The following is a 19,471-nucleotide window of genomic DNA, read 5'->3' on the forward strand; positions in this document are numbered from 1 at the left end:
GTGATAACGCTTCTCTTATATGAGTATTCAAAGTAGTAATGTGCATGCATATTTTATCCATGTGCTGGCCATTGCTGATCTGAAAACCTGGAAAGATTCAGAGTGTGGTGGTTCAGGTTTTCATTCATAGTTTTAGTCTGCCATGATCACTTCACTTAAATACTGACACAAGACTTGAGTAATGGAACATTTGACATTATGCTAGCTTTTCTGGCAATTTCACTTCAGACTAAGCTGGTAATTTGGACTACATATATAATGAAAACATGTGGTTGCAAGGATGAAATGTAACTGATCTTACGCAAACTTCACTATGATTTTCCTTTGATTTGTAGTTTGTAGTACCACATCGCTTAGATAGTTTTGGCTAAGGTTGTTCATTTCGCTATGTTTTCTATGCAATTGATAGTATAATTAATGAACATCTTAATAATGACTTTTCTGCTATCTGCAGGTTCTGCTTGGCCTAGTGCATGCAGTGGTGTGGCTCGGCGCCGAAGACACGCGTGCCGGCCGTGGTTACAACCTTTGTGGTGAGCTCCCGGTTCACCCCTTTGAGCGCTGGCTCCGATGTGCTCTATGTTACCACGATCATGGTGTTGCGGCTATGTTATGCTTTGGTCCTTGAGCTGATCACATGTATTTGGAACTTGTGGTGGTAATGGTTATCTGTGCATTTAGCTTTCTAGATTATGTTTGTAAGAATCAGATATCTTGTCCTGGTTATTAGATGTCTTGGTGCTAGTATTCTTGGTAAGCCAATGAACTTGATGATTTTGTGTTAGTAGCCTCAACTTGCTGTTACATGGTTATTAGAGGTCTTGTTTGTTGGGTGGATGTTGACATATAGGTTCTTGTTTTGTACAGCTTTCTATTGCAGATTGTTTTATGAGGATGGAGTTCAGAATCTGTGGTTTGTGTTGTTGCTATTAGATTTAGCTCGGGACCTTTAGTTGTTGTTTACACTTATTGAAGCCGAGCTTGCTTTCTGCCGTAGAAAACCGATGGCATTTTGTAACCAATATATGTTCCAATGCTTGTTGATTGTTGTTTCCTTTATTACTTCAAGTTCCTAGGTTATAACTAAAATCAATGTTGCTTGCTTGCTTAATTCTGATGCCTAAAACCATTGTTGCTTGATTATTAAGAGAAATAAGAAAGGCGCGGAGTTTTATCACTTGCTTTATCCACTGTTGTGATCTATATCAAAGTTTTACCTCTGTTAGTGTATGTGCAATATCGTAACCAGTGCATTTGATTTCCCTCAGGGTGTACCAGTAAAGCGAGGACGACAATCACAAAGACCTTGTGCTAAAGAGGAAGAGATGATTTAAGAGACAAAGAAACCAAACTAGTAGAGGAGAAGCTTCTTGCCAGGTATTCAAAACTCTGTAACAAGCCTTGCTATTGGATACTTACTACTCCCTCCGTTCTTAAATATAAGCCATATAGTTTTTGGCACAAAAATTAAAGAACGCATATTGAGAGAAAATTACACAAGGTTTGGGAGGGATTACCCCTACTATTGATCAATAATCATAGTGGAATCAAGGGTACAGAGTCAAGTTGACATGAGAAAATAAAGGACTTTACATAAGATAAGAAAATATAATTAAATCCCTAAAAAAATTCCATAGAGGTGGCGTGTCGCACTAAAGCCTATATTCTGAATTTTTTCACGAAAAACTATATGGCTTATATTCAGGAACAGAGGGAGTACGATATAAACATGAATTTTCTGTATTTGAAGCCGAGTCTACTTGCTGCCAGAGCAAACTGATGGAATTTTGTAACCAATTATATGTTCCAATGCTTGTCAATGTTGCTGCTTAGGGAAGGAATTGAGCTAGTCTGGTGAAATGATTTGATTTGCCTTCCCTTTTATTACTTCAAGTCTCCAGGTTATACCTAAAATAAGTGTTTCTTGCTTACTTGTGATGCCTAAAATCATTGTTGCTTGATTACTAAGAGATATAAGAAAGGTGCCCGAGTTAGTCACCTGCTTCATCCACGATTGTGATCTTTATCAAAGTTATCCCTCCGTTTTGTATGTTCAATATCATATTACCAGTGCATTCGATTTCCCTCAGGGTGCACAAGGCAAGGACAGCAACCCCAGAAACCTTGTGTTAAGAAGAGATGATTCAAGAGACAGAATCTAAATTGGCAAAGCCTGGATGCTTCTTGCCAGGTATTCAAAACTATGTATAAACAAAAGGAAGTTGGTAGCGTTTATAATGTCATTTGTCCTATAAGGGATATGCTTTGTCTTACTAGTTAACAATAACGCGTACCTGATGCTATCTATTAGTCTATTGGTTTTTCATGATGCTAGCTAGCTGATGTGCATGTACTTATCTTGCTTTGTTGCTTTGAATGTGAATCTGGCCCTCTTTCATTGTTTTCTTTTTGTGAACCTTGGCAGGATGTCACGAGGAGTTATGGTTGTTGCACCTCTACTTCGAGCAGGAGGATGGCTCGACCCGGTTGATTACTGGTGTGTGGCCCTCGCTACCAAAGATCACTACCGACGACTCTGTTGCCGACATGACGTCATTCCTGATATTGCCAGAGAGGATGCCGCTACCGGCGTCCTGCTCCTCGGCCATGTTCTTCCCCGAGCAGGTAGAGATTCCATGATTGGTTCTTCGAATAGCGAGATAACTTGCTCTGTTCTGCCCCTATACTCATGTTTACTGAATTGTTGGATACCAATAAATGTACAAAAACTTAAGAAGTTGTTGAACTTATGGTGTTGCAGCTCTTAGAAACCAGAAGATGGTCGTCGTTTGTGCTTAATTTGTGTCAAATTGGCATGTACACTAGGCTGTGTTGTCTTGCATAGCATAATTTACAATTCTTGGCAATTATTTCTTGCAGGTTTCACATATACAACATCCAATAGGATCTAGAGGTATGGTATTTGACATTGTGAAGAACCTAAAATCATTTGTGTGAGGCTGCAAGTAGTTGGCAACTTGTACACGTGAGAAGCCAAGAAGAGGCTGCATTGTGATCCTTGCTAGCTGTCCTACACTTTTGTTGAGATATGTACTGAGCATTCACATACGATTCCTTGAGTCGAGGCCTGTTTTCTCTTGTTTCAAATGGTAAAAACTAGTGAGTGGAACCTCGTCGTGATAGAGATAGATGCATGCGGAGGCTGGAATTTGAGGCTCTAATGTGATGGATGAGATTGTCCAACTCATGTATTGACAAGTTTGCTCTTTGATCCTAGTATCTACCTGTTCTAGGTTACTCGTGTATCTATGTATTGACAAGTTGATAATTTTTACTAGTGCAAAATGTTAGCTCTGAGGAATCTTTGTTTGAGAATTTGCTGGTATTGAAAATTTTCCTACTTGTTCATATTCCAGTGCATGTCAAAGGTGTATTACTACCCGTAAAGTTGCATATTTTTGCTCCTGGTCGAGTAGAGCTGATCCAAAGAAAGTCCATATCTGACACCGCTGTGACCGCAATCCCATAGCCAACCCCATTGCGACAGCGGCCCATGATCCGTTGGTGTTACTGTCCTCGATGTATGTCTTTGTAGCCGACTCCATTATTTTCACACGCGTAGGCTTGTGGATGATGTATTCTTTGAATGAGAGTAGCATCCAAGCAGGGCAAGTAAAATTACCGAAAGACGTAACAAAGGAAATAAAGATATTTGATTCCATAACTAGGTACTCTTGACTCAGAGGAGATGATGCCGGTGAAAATGGCCAGCATCATAACTGTCCACCGGAAAATGAGGCTCCAACAATCAACTGCATGCAGAAATCATTAAGGCGGCCTAATTTACAGCGCGTTTGGTTCCCCTAGCTACACGAGTCCATGTCAGCTATCCGCGTGAGACATATCTTAGCCGTCCACCATTCCTTCAAGCAACGGTGCACGAGGTGAGAGGGATCCGAAATGTCATTTCGTTCCCGCTCAAAAGTTTTGCTCGAGATGTCAAACCTGGCTGGCTAGCCTCTATAAGTAGAAGCCAGTCGCCACGGACCGCGGGCGGGGTGCGCGAATGACTATGACTTAGACTTGGAATTGAGGACGCTTGGATATACACGGATTTCCCACTCGTAGCCGTCGAAAATCCACTTGTATTTGAAGTAATCGTCACTGCTCATATCCTGAATCATGCTGTACCCCTCGATCTTGAGCAGCCTCAGCGAGCGCACGACTTCTGTGAGGTTTGCGCCGGCAATTTCCATGGGGAAGGCCGGAGAGTGGTCAGAATTTGTTTCTGTGTAGTAAAAAAATGACTGCCGATAAACAAATTTTAGACAGGTGAGTGCTGAGCGGAGGAGCGCAAGTGACGAGAAAGGCCTTCCAACTAATCTGGCCGAGGACGGGACGACTCACCGCGCCGCCGGGGAAGAAGCAAGCGATGGCCGATGAGTAGTGCGTGAGAACCGAGGAGGCGAAGAATGGCCCACTACCGCCCGCCACGGGTGCGCGCGAGGACTTGCTTCCGCGTCGATCGACGGTAACAAGGCGAATCAATCCCGCCAGAGCGGTGTGGCGCGCGCAGCAACCGACTCGATCGGTTCGGTCGCGTCCAACACGGCGCCACCGGATGCACCGAAACATGCATGTACCGTTCCCTCGCTGACAGCGACAGCTGCGGTGCGCTTCTTCCGTTCCGTTCCGTTCCTCGCTCATCTGATCGATTTTCTTTCCTTTCCTTTCTTTTACGTAGTAGCAAAACAAACAAAAAAGGAAACAATTCCAAACGTGGAGCCATGCATGCCATTGCCAGCTCATTAATTAAGGGACGTGCATCTGATTAATTAAACAAATTCTGGCGCGATTCGAGGCTCCTCTCTTTTTCTTTTTCTTTTCCTCTACGAGTGCATTGGTACGCAAGTCGTTTATTAAGCGCTAGGCGAGCAAATTGGACGGGTCCTAGATCGAGTGGTTTTTATTAGCGCTCTTTCTATTTTCGTGTAGTAGATCGGTTGGTTTGTGATTCTTGGAGAAGGCAAGTGTTAGGCAACCGACGTACTAGGTCCATCAGGCCAGATTGTGGCGGTTAGGGTTTAGCCTTATCTCTCAAGTTAACTTGTAACTCAAGTTGATCCATCTATATATATACATGTATGTTGAGACGAGGAGAGCCATCGAGCCTCCCGCTATTCAATCTGTTTCATGGTATCAGAGCGGGTCACCCTTCCCCTCTCCTAGCCGCCGACGCCGGCTCTCCCCAAAACCCTAAACCTACACCTCTTCTCCCTCCTCTCGCCTCCCCACCATGACCCCTGATGAAATCGCCGCCAAGGAGCGCGAGCTCGCGGATCGCGCCGCTGCCCTCGACGCCCGCGAAGCCGCCCTCAATCAGCAGCTCACCGCTGCCAACCAACTCAACACCGCCAACCCACCCAACCCCACTGCTGCACTCACCTCTCCCATCCAAAACCCTACCACCGCCCAGACCTCCAACCCCAACACTTACGCCACCACCATCAAACGCATGTGCCCATCACCCTGAGCTTCGATGATGGCAACTACACGAGCTGGCGCGAGCTCTTCCTCGTCGCCCTCGGCCGCTACGGTCTCACCGCCCACGTCACGGGCGAGTCCACTCCCTCCGACACCGGCCCCGACTCCCCCTGGGGCCGCGACGACTACACCGTCCTCTCCTGGATCTACGGCTCCGTCTCCGTCGACCTCCTCAACATCGTCATGCGTCCCGGCGCCACCGCCCGCACCATCTGGGGCGCCATCGAGGACCTCTTCCGCGACAACAAAAAGCACCGTGCCATTCAGCTGGAGGCTGACTTCCGCAACACACCGCAGGGGGACCTCTCCATCAGCGACTACTGCGCCAAGCTCAAGGCCCTCGCCGACTCTCTTGGCGACGTCGGGCAGCCCATCTCCGACGAGAATCTCGTTCTCACCCTCCTCCGAGGTCTTAACGAGAATTATGCGCATCTTCGTTCGTTTCGCCGTTTCGGTGCCCTTCCCCACGTTCCTGCGGACCCGGTCCGCCCTCCTCCTCGAAGAGACGCGAGAAGAAGACCGACGTCAAAACGCCGCAGCCACGGCACTCCGGGCTTGTGGCCGGAGCGTGCGAGCCGCCGCCTGGCGGGCCTCGGCCTCCACCACCACCACCACCATCGGCGCCCGGGGGCGCAGGAGGCGTCGGCCGCGGCACCGGCCAACTCTACGCCAACAACAACTACCGTGGCGGCCGCGGTCGCGGAGGTGGCCGCGGCGGGCGCGGACGAGGTCGCAACGACTCCCCCTGGCAGTACAATCCGTGGACGGGCGCACCCACTCGTGCCAACCTTCGGCGGCAGCCCCGAGGCACCATGGCAGCAGCCACCCTGGTCCCCTCGGCCCCGGTGCCGCTCCTCGCCCCGGACTACTCGGTGCGCGCCCCGGCTTCCCTGCGCCGCGGGCCTATGCTGCATACGGGCAGCCCTCCACCAGCCTACGGTCCTCGGCCGACACCGCCACCGAGCTACAACCAACCGGCCTTGGACCCTGCCCTCGTCAACGCCCCGAACAACATGCAGCTCTCGGAGGCGGCCGGTACATGGATTCCGGAGCATCCTCCCACATGGCATCCGACCCCGGTAACCTATCCTCCCTCACACCTTGCTCCTCCCAAACCGTCACTCGTTGGCAATGGCTCCTCTATCCCCATCACCCATACCGGCTCCACAACCATCCATTCACCCTCCAAACCTCTCTATCTAAATAATATTCTTGTTGTTCCTAACATTATTAAAAATCTGATTTCTGTTCGGCAATTCACTATCGATAACCATTGTTCCATTCAATTTGACCCTTATGGTTTCTCTCGTGAAGGATCTTCTCACCGGGACCGTGATGCTTCGATGCAATAGCTCCGGTCCGCTCTACTCCATGTGCCAAGCTCTCCATCATGCCGCCTTCGTCCTACACCAACACCCCGATCTTTGGCACCGTCGCCTCGGCCACCCCGGAAGCTCCACCATGTCGCGCCTTGCTCCACATACTTGCCATAATAAACCAAGCACCACCCTGTGTCATGCTTGCCAACTAGGAAAAAATGTTAGGAAACCCTTTTACTCTTCGGCATCTAGAACTTTTAGACCTTTCGAACGTTTGCATTGTGATTTGTGGACTTCACCTATCCCTAGCACTTACGGATATTGCTACTATCTCATTATAGTCGATGATTTTACACAATATTTCTGGAGTTTTCCCTTACGCAAAAAATCTGAAGTGTATGCTACCTTTGTCGCCTTTCATGCTCTCATCACCACCCAATTTCAACTGTCTATTCTATCCATCCAATGCGACAACGGAAAAGAATTTGATAACTCCAACCTACACACCTTCTGCACCACCCACGGCATCATCTATCGATTCTCATGTCCGTATACATCCCAACAAAATGGCAAGGCCGAGCGCGCCATTCGCACCACCAACGACGTCATTCGTACCCTCCTCTTCCAAGCATCGCTGCCACCATCCTTCTGGGCTGAGGCACTCCATACCGCCACCTATCTCATCAACATTCGTCCCACCTCCTCCCAACCGCAAACTACACCATATTTCTCTTTATACGGCCGCACACCGCGATACCAAGATCTCCGCGTCTTCGGCTGCCTCTCGTTATGTCAACACCTTCTCAACCGCCAAAAACAAACTTTCTCCTAGAGCCACGAAATGTATCTTCCTTGGATACCCCTCTCAGCATCGTGGCTATCGCTGTCTCGATCTCACTACTCGCAAAATAATCATATCTAGACACGTCACCTTCGACGAACACACATTTCCCTACTCAACCACACCCACCGATTCCACCCCTCCAAATAATACCGACTTCCTTCACCATCACCTAGCATATCGTCAGCCCACCATTGATACAACGCCTCCACCAATAACCGCAGCCACCAACGTTCCGCCAAGCCATTCTGTTGACGCCGCCGACTCGTCTCCGGCTGCTCCTTCTCCGACTGCTCCTTCTCCTGCCCGGGACGACACATACCGTGCTGCGGACACCCATCCTAAGCCCCTCCTCGTTTACACCCGACGTCCCAGCCAGCCCCGACCCATCGCTCCGCCTCCCAACCCTCCGGTCTATCACCGTACACGCAGCTCCACCGGCAGCCTTCCTCCACCCATAGACAAACTAAACCTCTCTGCCATTCACTCCTCTCCCATTCCGCATAACTATCTCATTGCCCTCCGTGATCCTCGCCCTGGCGCCAGGCTATGCAGGAAGAATATGATGCCCTCATGCACAACAACACATGGTCCCTAGTACCCCCTCCTCCAGGAGCCAACATCGTCTCCGGCAAATGGATCTTCCGCCACAAGCATAATGCGGATGGCTCTCTTGCTCGCCATAAAGCTCGCTCGGGTAGTCCGAGGTTTCACCCAACAGCCCGGCGTTGATTTTGACGAGACCTTTAGCCCCGTCGTGAAACCCGCCACCATTCGTGTCGTTCTTTCTCTAGCTATCTCCCAACAATGGCCAGTACATCAACTCGATGTCAAAAATGCCTTTCTTCATGGCGATCTTACCGAAGAAGTCTATAGCCAACAACCCTCTGGGTTTCTCAATCCAAATTTTCCAACCCATGTCTGTCGTCTTCACAAATCACTATATGGCCTAAAGCAGGCTCCGCGCGCCTGGTTCCAGCGTTTCGCCTCCCATGCGCGCACAATCGGTTTTGTTGACTCAAAATCCGATGCCTCTCTCTTTACCTATCATCACACACACGGCACAGCCTATCTACTTCTATATGTCGACGACATTATTCTCACAGCCTCTTCCACCCCTCTCCTTCGTCATATCATCGCCACTCTTGCCTCTCGCCTTTGCCATGAAAGACCTCGGACCCCTACATCACTTCCTAGGCATTTCCGTCACTCGAACTCCCACCACCTTACATCTCTCCCAACGTCAATACATACTAGACATCTTATCTCGCGCCGGAATGCGTGATTGCCAACCCTCCTCTACTCCCATAGACACTAAACCTAAACTCGCTGCCTCTTGCGGCCAACCCTTTTCCGATCCTTTTCTCTATCGCAGCCTTGCCGGGGCTCTTCAATATATTACTCTCACCCGACCCGAAATTTCCTATGCTGTCCAACAAATTTGCCTCCATATGCATGATCCCCGTGATTCTCACTTCCAACTAATTAAACGCATTCTTCGATACCTAAAGGGCACCATCGATCTTGGTCTTGTCCTTCACTCCACTTCCTCCCACCAAATGGTTGCCTACTCGGATGCCGATTGGGCTGGATGCCCGGATACAAGACGGTCCACTTCAGGGTTCCGTGTATATCCGGGTGATAACTTGGTGTCTTGGTCCTCTCGCCGGCAACCCACGGTTTCACGCTCGAGTGCCGAGGCAGAATACCGTGGCGTCGCCTCCGTCGTTGCTTGAAACCTGTTGGCTGCGCCATCTTCTCCAGGAGCTTCGTCGTCCAGCTGCACACTGCTACTATCGTTTATTGCGACAATGTCGGCGCGAGTATATCTTTCCGCCAACCCGGTTCAGCATCGCAGGACAAAGCACATCGAGCTGGACATACACTTTGTGCGGGAGAAGGTGGCCATTGGAGCTGTCCGTGTTCTTCATGTACCCTCCAGCTCTCAGTACGCCGACATATTCACCAAGGGGCTACCTACAGCATTGTTCCGAGAATTCAGATCCAGTCTTCACGTCGACTACCCTCCTAGTTCGGACTGCGGGGCGTGTTAGGCAACCGACGTACTAGGTCCATCAGGCCAGATTGTGGCGGTTAGGGTTTAGCCTTATCTCTCAAGTTAACTTGTAACTCAAGTTGATCCATCTATATATATACATGTATGTTGAGACGAGGAGAGCCATCGAGCCTCCCGCTATTCAATCTGTTTCAGCAAGTTTTGATTTCCGAAAAGCACGCAAAGCCCTAGGTAGGAATTAATTAATACGTGTCGTTCACTTATCCATTCGTTCATGGATGAACCGAGATCTCACGCCTGAAAACAAGCATCATCAGTCTCGGCCAACTCAAGGAGAATGGCGATGATACGCGACGGCACCATGTACGTCCGCGATAGGAACCGGCGTCTCCTCGCCAAGGTGGAGCGCTCACGGAACCGATTTAATTGGCGCACACTTCCCTTCAGCTCTCGCGTGGCATGTACCACCTCCCACGTTCGACCGGAGGGACTACTTCAGTTAGTTTTTACAAATACTCTAGCTTTACCTACTTTGAGGTGCTTCACTCTTGACAAAAAATAAATAAAATGCATTTCTAAATACAGAACTGTGATTTTTTCACTTTATCTAAAAAAAAAAGCCCCCACAGTTAGTTTTTAGCTTTGGAGGACGCAACTGAAGAGTTTTTTATTTTTGTCCGCGGTCCCCCAAACGTCTTGGTGGACGCAACTGGAGATGCTCCAAGGCAACAAGTCAGGTATGCATACTGCTAACTCAACTTTGGCCAACAAAACACCAAATGTAGCCGACATGTTACACATGATAGGTTATCAGAAAGTATAGACAAGTCTACAGTTTATACAACAGCAAGCCCCCACAAACATCTACTGGTGTGGTAGCTCACCATAAAATGCAGACTTGAGCCTGGATCTAGCATCCATCAAGAATTCAGCACGCTCTTGTTTGTAACTAGTCAATGCACCTCCAGATAACACAGCAAAAACAATTGAACCATAACATACATGCAAGGCAATAATATGTGTCGTGGTTTTAGTTCAAACTAGAACTAAAACCACAACATTTACTATGGATAAGAGGGAGTAGTACGCTTTAATACTAGTACTCTAACCAAACACATGTTCCCTCATTCGTGCACTCAGCCAACTCCAGCCTTGACCCAGCAGCGGGGCTCCCTTCACCCATCTGCAGCTGCTCCACGATCCAGACAAAGCCCTGGCACAAAAATTATATGTTCCAAATCATCAAACCTAAGAAAATGGATAGCGGTTTATCAAACAAAAATTTATATAGCAGCAAACCTATGCCTGAGACTAGTACAATTGGACTATGTACACGCTTGTTCATTACTTATTTTTTGAACACAATATGGCTTGCATCGTGTTTTTTCAATCACAAAAGAGCCAAGCCAGGTTTGAACATTCAAGTACATATCTACTCCAAGTGCAACAAGCCATGGCATTGACAAAACACTATTCAAAGATAACACCAACTCAATCTCCCGGTTAAGCCACGTTAAATAAAATTCTTGTTTAATATTGTTTTATCTCCAAACTCCCCTTTTCCAGGTTAAGCCAAGATTCTACCCACACAACTAACCCAAGTGGAGCAAAAACGACTAGCACATACCAAAGCAGAAATGGTTTCTAGACTGTCCAATCTGAAGAACCATATAAAGCAGGGAGATTTCTATAAGAGAAAAAAGACATAGTTAAGCTAATTTATTAACTAAAGGTTAATCAGCAAGAGTAGAAAATTTTGCCATCATAGCCACAGACCAATATGGGGCAGCAGTTATTACCACAGAACATGCAAATGATACTACCAAATAGCAAACACCACGTACCATAGAACATTGAAGTATAGTGCATGGCTAGCACAAGATGCAGGCAAGGTCGTGGCACAAAGGCCATGACCCAAAACACAACACACAGAACACTACTGCACAGCATGGCAGCAATGTATTCCAGGGCGACCAAAGAAAGAAATTCAACCTTTGGGGGGCGAAGTTGACGAGGGCCTGGACAGCGGCATCGAGATCCGCATAGAACTCCTGGACATGTAATCATCACCAGATTATTAACAACAATAAAATTTCTTTAACTTCTAATAAAGACCATCAACATGTGAGTTTTATTGCTAGAACTGAATACCATTGTCGTAATAATACAGTACAGCATGAAGAAGAGGGCGGAGCAAACCTACACAAAGCTGTCGATCCTAAACAGCGGGCAGCCTTGAATCCGTCTAACGTCGACACAGCTCGACGCCTTCATGTCAAATTGGATCGTAACCTACATGTACAATTAAGGCTACCTTCGTCAGTTCAGGATAAATAAGCTTTGGCTAATTGAATTGAAGCAAAATGAACATACATCTCAATCTGTGGCAGTATATGTGAAAAAATAAAAAAGCTTGGTCAAGTATTTCTACAGCAAACAGTATAGGTTAAAGAAATTAAGATTGGCCAAGCATGTTTATCTGATCTGATTAATTAGTAAAGCAAGGTAGAGAACAGCTAGTGCACGTACTAGTATTGCCGCACACTTGTATCTACTCCTGAATCCTGATATGTTAACTACTAATTAGGTGCAGATAAGGACTAACACCAAAAATTCCTAGCAGCTCAGTCTCTTTTACAAACCAGATGGTGGAATTAAGAGAATGATCACCAATCTTCAGTTTCACTATGTTATCACACAACATGCACTCACAGGTTTCAGTTATCCTGGACCTTAAGCAACGGTTAATTTTCAGAAAGTAAATGCAGATTATATACATTCATAAGTTTCAGATTGCATTGCAGTATAGTAACGGGCAGCTGTACTAGTATATGCAGATGGTAGATGAATAAAACGACATGTAGGACATGACTATCTATTCCAAACAAAGCTCTGAACCATTACATTCGTGGCAAAGAAAATCTAACAGTGACTTGGTACCTAACAGTGATATGGTAGTAAGACATGCTGCACTCTACGAGGAAAGCATCGGGTCAACCTCTATGTATGATGTAGCTCTTTTGCATCAGAAGTAGGAAGCTACATGGTCTGACTCCTCACTTTCTCAATTGTAATCAGTGTATATGTTTTTCGCGTATCTTACTTGACTTGTTCAAGATATTTTGTAACCTTTTGAAGTGGACAAAACCAACATCAGGCTGTGATTTTTTTTTATTTTGCGTCACTATATATTGTTAATTGAACCTGATCCGGGTGACTTTATTTCTTTTCTTATTTCCATCCGCAAGAAGAATCATGCGGCAAAGGACCCTTCAAGGCATTGGACAACCGAAATACAAATTCAGCCTTTCTTACCAATCAGCGGTGTGCAGGTTTCAAGGAACAAAATACTATTTGGAGTCAATATTGATGGATATTTGATGATCATTCTTCAACTAAAAAAAGATACTAAAAACTGTGACTATTCGTATGAATTCATCGGGAACACTAGTGTACGGTCTACACACGTGATGTATCTACTGTGCTTGCCCGGACTCAAAGTCACAAGGGGGACGAAATGGTGCCTGGCTGCCTGCTGGCTCAACAAAACAAGATATAGCATGCCGCATCTCCAACGCGCCGACCCAAACGGACACGCTGGACCGTCCGGGCCGTTTGGATGGCCGCACGGACATCCGAAGCGGCTCACGTTCGTGTGTCCGTTTGGGTCGCGCGCTGCGCCCAACGCGCGGACGCATCGCATATGTGAAGAAAATAAAAAACAAAGGATTTTTTTAACCTAAATGAAGTTTCATTAAACATATGCCTATTTTGGGCAAATTTGTACATATGCCCTATTTTGGGCAAATTAAACTACCAAAAGAAGCCCTCTATATGGGCTTTAAAATTAAAACAAATAAAAAACCTCTATTAGGGTTTGAGGAGAACGAGGTGGCCGCCGGTGCACTGCCTAGTCCCTGTGGGCCTCGTCGCCGTCGGTGTCGACGACGTCCCCGGGCGGCGAGGCGCTGTTGTGGCTCGACCGCGCCGGGGACTCCGGCCACGGCGATCACAGGCACTCATCCCAGGCCGAGTGCGGGTCCGGAGCCGTCCGCTGCTCCATCGCAGCAGCCCGTAGCTGCGCCTCCTCCCTGAGGCGCAGCTCCCTCTCCTGCCACGCGAGGCGTCTGGCCTTCTAGTCCCTCTCCTGCTCCGCGAGGTGCCTGGCCTCCTGGCGCATCTCCTCCTCGAGGCAGAGCCGGGCCTCCTCACGCCGCCGCGTCGCTGCCTCCTACAGGAGGACCTTGGCGAGCAACTCCCAGGCCTCGGCGTCCTCGACCGCCAGCCGGGCCTCCTCCTCCATCGCGGAGGTGCGAATGGCCGCCGCGAGATGCGGCCACTTCGCCTACTCCTCCGCCGCGGACAGCGCCTGAGCGGCGCGCAGGTTCGGGTCATCCTCCTCCTCCGGCTTCGGCAGCCGTAGCAGCGCGGGTTGCGCCAATGCCGCGCCAACGCAGGCGGCCTCTCCGATGTGGATACCATCGCGATTTCCCCCGGCCCTCAGCGCCGGCGGAGGACGGCGGCTACTGCTGGCCTCGCCATCGTTGGCGCCGGGAGAAAAAGCCCTCTTCAGGGAAACCGTTGAGTGGACACTGGAGTGGGGAGTGGACTGGACAGGGACAGATCCCTCAAGTCCACATTTAATATGACACGCGCAGTCACCGACAGCTGGGCCTAAGGGAGACGAGCAGGCGAGCAGGCGGACGCGACCGGACGCCACGTGCCATCCGCGGCCACGCAAACCTAGCCCAGATTTGGACCGGGTTTGCGTCGTCCGGACACCTCGGCCATCCGCATTTGCGGTGCGTGGCCGTGTTGGACCGCGAATCTGTCCGATTGGACCCATCCGGACGCGCGGGCGCGGGATGGATCGCCGCGTTGAAGATGCCCTAAAACACACAACAAGCATCACGGCTGAAGAAAGAGAAGGAAAGACTGAATACCGAGAGGCCATAGGACTAGGAGAGTATGGTAGGGTGAGGGGCGAGATCGAGGCGGGCTCATGCCTTTTGTAGAGGGGGAGATCATAACCACCGTTGCTCCTATAGCCACGAGGGCTTGAGCGACCTTATTACAGTCGCGAGGAAAAAGCCAAAAATGAACTGAAGCAAAGTTTAGACGACTAATGAAAGCTGTATTTCGTCTCGGTAGATCACTCCTTCGGCTGTCAGGTCGTAGTTCGATGCTGCCTGGTCCTCCTACAGTTCGTGTCCTTTGATAGAACGCCTGCAATCCCGCTCGTGTTCCGTTGGTGCGGGTGCTCGCCGTTTTATTTGTGCGGGTACCGGGCTGAACACGGGTGGGCTTATGCCAGGCCAACAAGAGAATATATATTTACACAGACCGTGCGTGTTTTTGATCCGTGCAAACGATTTGAGAAGTCACAAAAACCTACAAAGACACGTGTCCTTGTAGAGGAGTATACTTCATGTGCGATCCAAGAATACCGGTCTCCACGGAAACGGATCAACACGGAAAATAAACAAAAGCTCATCGATCTATCTGGCGGCCGGTCTCGTTTGCATAGTCTTCTTCCATCAATCTCGCACGCGCGTCTGTATCTTCCCCGCATGTTGCAAACATACAGCAGCCGCCGCCGCCGGACGTCCGGCGCGGGATCGGTCGCCGTGGTGGAGAGGTACCCCGTGCCTCCGGACGATGTCATCGAGGACATCTTCGCGTGGCTACCGGCCAAGGCCGTGTGCAGGTTCCGTTGCCTCTCTCGCACATGGGCAGCTAGGCTTGTGTCGGACGACTTTGCCGACCGCCACTTTCTCCTAGCCAACGGTCGCGGCGGCCCGAGGATTCTCTTCATGGAAAAATCAAACTCATATGACAAATGTGAGAAACTACAGAGGTGGTCACCGGAGAATCCTCGGGGCTCGACCTTGGTACCCTTATGTCATAGCGTTCAGGGTCATGTCATGGATATCTTCATCTCAATGCCCGTCACGCAGCAGTGCCACGGTCTCTTCATCGTCCAAGCCAAGACACCAAGGGCATATTACGTGCTTAATCCATCCACAGGACAAATAGCGGAGCTCCCAAAGAGCCCTGCCATGGACCGTGGCAAAGACAAGCGCCTAGGTCTTGCCTACGATTCAAGCACGAGGAAGCACATAGTCGTGTGCATCTTCTATTGTGGCCATCCTGGGAGGAACCCCGGATTTAATGGGTGTGAGGTCTATGTGATCAACTCCACCACAAGACAATGGCGGTCAGTGGATGGTTGTAGTCATGAGAAACAGATGAGTTGGATCCATGGGAATAAAGAAAGCGTTTTTGCTCAAAGGCATGTCCATTGGTTAGCTCAACGTGAGTTTTCCGCCTACTGGGAAGAGACATTTGTCTTGTCCTTCTCCCTTGAAGACGAGACGTTTCGAACCATGTCTTTGCCACCACTTGAGATAGGGAGAAATCGTCGTTATCAACGTTTGACAGAGCTCCGTGGACAACTGTGCCTCTTCTCCACCGACATGGACAACGGCTTTATGTGGGCGCGTCGGTATGATGTTTGGCTTTTACGTAGGCATGATACGTGTACTTGGGATTTGCACTGTCGAATTGATGTGGACACGTTGCCACCAAAGGTTGCCAGCTTCATGTGTCACGGGCACCAGATCAGCATGCTTGGTAACACTGATGATGGTCGTGGAATTATTGACATCAGCCACAAGCAGGAAAGATTTCATCCTCTCTGAAAGCGGGATCACATCGATTACCGTACATCCATGGATGACTCATATGCACCATAAGTACAATTATGTATCACATGCAATCACCATGCTAAAATTTGTATTGTGCGGACTATGTATACGAGAAAATAGTTGCTAACCTTTTAGGAAAGAGGAGAAATCTTATCAAATAAAATCAAGTGGCATCCTCACAAACATTTCATCAAACACCTCTTGTGCACAAGAAAAAAAGAGCTAGCACCTCCACCTTTCACCACCAAGGAAAAAAATGTAGGGAGGTGGGGGGGGGGGGGGCTGGCTGTGTATATATAGGCCTGAACCTTTTGTCGCGGGCCGTACCACGACCCGCGACAAAAGGGGTGCCAGCAAGCCGCAGAAAGCCTCATACCCTTTTTGTCGTGGGTCGTGGTACGGTCCGCGACAAAAGGGTCGTAACAGATCGCGACAAAAGGGGTCGTGCCCTCCAGCTGGTTTCGGGGCGACGTGGCCAAGCCATTTGTCCCGACCCCAGAATGGGCTGGGACAAAAGGCCTGGACGAAAGCCCTGTTTTCTACTAGTGCTTTGTTCTAATGAGCTGAACACAACATAGAGTATTATGAAGTTCTCTACACATACCCAATCGACATGATACAAATGGATTGACCATTGCTTATGTAGCATATCAAGATAACATTCTGGAAGAGTAGCAGTGTATTGAAATGACCTACACAAAAAAAAAAATCAAGATTCAAGATTCAAGAGAGATAGAGATAGATTCAAATTTTAATGTAAAGTTTTGTTTCTAGATTGCTAAATCCTCCAAACAATTAGTTGCATGTTGATAAAAACATGTGTGAAAATACTTTGCGCATGTGTGAAAAAACTTGCATGTTGATAAAAACAACTTAGTTACATCACTATGCAAACTTAGTGCATTTTGCTTGGAGAATAACTTAGATAGATGACAAAAAAACATAGTTAGATGGTGGAACCAACTTCAGCATGTTGATAAAAAGAACTTAATAAAATTACTATTCAACTCAGCACAATACTTGTAAAATAAGTTGGTTAGGTGATAAACACAACTTGTATAGATGATGGAAATAACTTAAGCATATAGATAGAAGCAACATTATCAAATCATTATGCAGCTTAGGTCATTGCTTGGAAAAATAACTTGGATAGATGATAAAAACTACTTAGTTAAATGACGGAACCAACTTATGCATGTTATAAAAACAACTTAATCAAATTACTATGCAACTTAGGACATTACATGTAAAATAACTTGGTTAGGTGATAAAAATATAATTTTATGATGACGGAAACAGTTTAAGCATATTGATAGAAGCAACTTATCAAAATATTATGCAACTTAAGACATTGCTTGTAAAACAACTTGGTTATTGGTGAAAACAACTTAGTTAGATGATGGAACCAACTCAAGCATGTTGATAGAAGCAACTTAATCAAATCATTATGCAACTTAAGACATTGCTTGTAAAATAAATTGGTTAGGTTATAAAAACAACTTAGTAAGATAGTGGAACCAACTTGCATACTGATAAAAGCAACTTAATTAAATCACTATGCAAACTCAGGATATTGCTTGTAGAACAACTTGGTTAGGTTATAAAAACAACTTAGTTAGATGGTGTCACCAACTTAAGCATGTTGATAAAGACAACTTAGTTAAAAGGGATAGAGGAAGCAAAACAACTCGATACAAAGTAAACTATAATGTAGTCAACTTAACTAAAGTCACTAGCAACTCTACTAAAGTGAGTTGAAGCCATTTTATCAGAAGAAGGCAACGAGATGCACCTAGCAGTTAGCCATATCCGTTATTGTCCTCGGTATCGTCAGAGCGGCAGTCCTAAGCCCGCCACTGTGCAACATTGTCACTGCCCTGCTGCAATCACTAGAAGTTTAAAGTATGTTATGTCCAATACTTCCCATCTAGTTGACCAATTTTATCAGTTACACGAGACATTCCGAGATTGAGCATATCCAATAGACAATAAGTTGCATTATTAAAATGGGTTAATATAATATTATTACAATTTTGACAGTTTAGCACTAAAAATCAAAGTTTTGCGGTCACACACTACAAGAATGGTTCACGGCGATTAAAGTTTGCGGTCCGACGGACACATCTGCAAGAATGGTTCACCGGCGATCAAAGATGCGGGATGCTTGACAGAAAATAACTACATTACCTCAACAGGAAGTCACAAGAGGAAAATATTTACACACCAAATTAACATCAGTGCTGCTGCTTGGGAGAAATTCAAACCAGTATGCCCACATCTGATAATACCACTAGTAAAAAAAGGATATCACAATAAATCGAAAAATCTTCATGGTTATGTATCTCCCTAGTTTAACAATCTGTCATTGCTCGTAAAAAAGGTTCAGAAGAAAATAAGAACACCAAAAACATAACAACGAATCATCTAAACCAAGTATGTAATTTTCGTAGATAAAAGGACACTAGCACAACAACTCAACAAGGTGCAGATGTTATGCATCTAGACTATCATGCCCTGAAGGCAATTCAACGAACACCTGGTGCACCCCCGATAAATTGCAACACATAACCAATTTACTTTTTGGAGACATGGCAGAATGTGTCTTGGCTGGTTCAAACGCGCTTGATGCTCCAGCATGAATGGAGATTGTTGGTAACGACGGTGTTGTTGCGGCAGCCCGCAACCGCAGGCTTTGTCTCGCCCTCTGCCCCTGCCGCAGATGTTAGGCGGTGCATCAACAGTGAATCAACCAAGCAGCGTCTTTGGATTCGCTGTATCATAGCATGGTACCAACCATGGGTCACAAAGCAGCCTCCATAAACCACCACGCAACACATCAGGTAATTCAGCTTCACAATAAATTGATTGTCTATGTAGTGGCTGGAGCTGCTCCTTGCTGCACACATGGAGGACGGGGTGCAGCAGCACGTACCCTGGCGGGATGCGGGACGACCTCACATTTGGTCTAAGAAAAATTGCATTACAGTACCATCACTCCATGTAATTTTGGCAATTTTGTCTACCAAAAATCAAATAGCATACTTACTTTTGATGTTGGATTGACTATATACCAAGCTTCAGT

At 47.2% G+C, this 19,471-nt stretch overlaps 1 long non-coding RNA gene across 1 annotated transcript; it reads right to left on the minus strand.

The window, feature by feature from the left end:
* Window positions 1-10,651: 10,651 nt before the first annotated feature.
* LOC124695290 lies at window positions 10,652-11,722 on the minus strand. Its single transcript, XR_007000559.1, has 2 exons — window positions 11,675-11,722; window positions 10,652-10,930 (listed from the first exon to the last, which is right to left on the minus strand). It is a non-coding gene; the product is annotated as an uncharacterized LOC124695290 (long non-coding RNA).
* Window positions 11,723-19,471: the final 7,749 nt, after the last annotated feature.

The sequence above is a fragment of the Lolium rigidum genome, chromosome 1 (assembly GCF_022539505.1).
Source record: "Lolium rigidum isolate FL_2022 chromosome 1, APGP_CSIRO_Lrig_0.1, whole genome shotgun sequence".
In the NCBI taxonomy this organism is placed as follows: Eukaryota; Viridiplantae; Streptophyta; class Magnoliopsida; order Poales; family Poaceae; genus Lolium; species Lolium rigidum.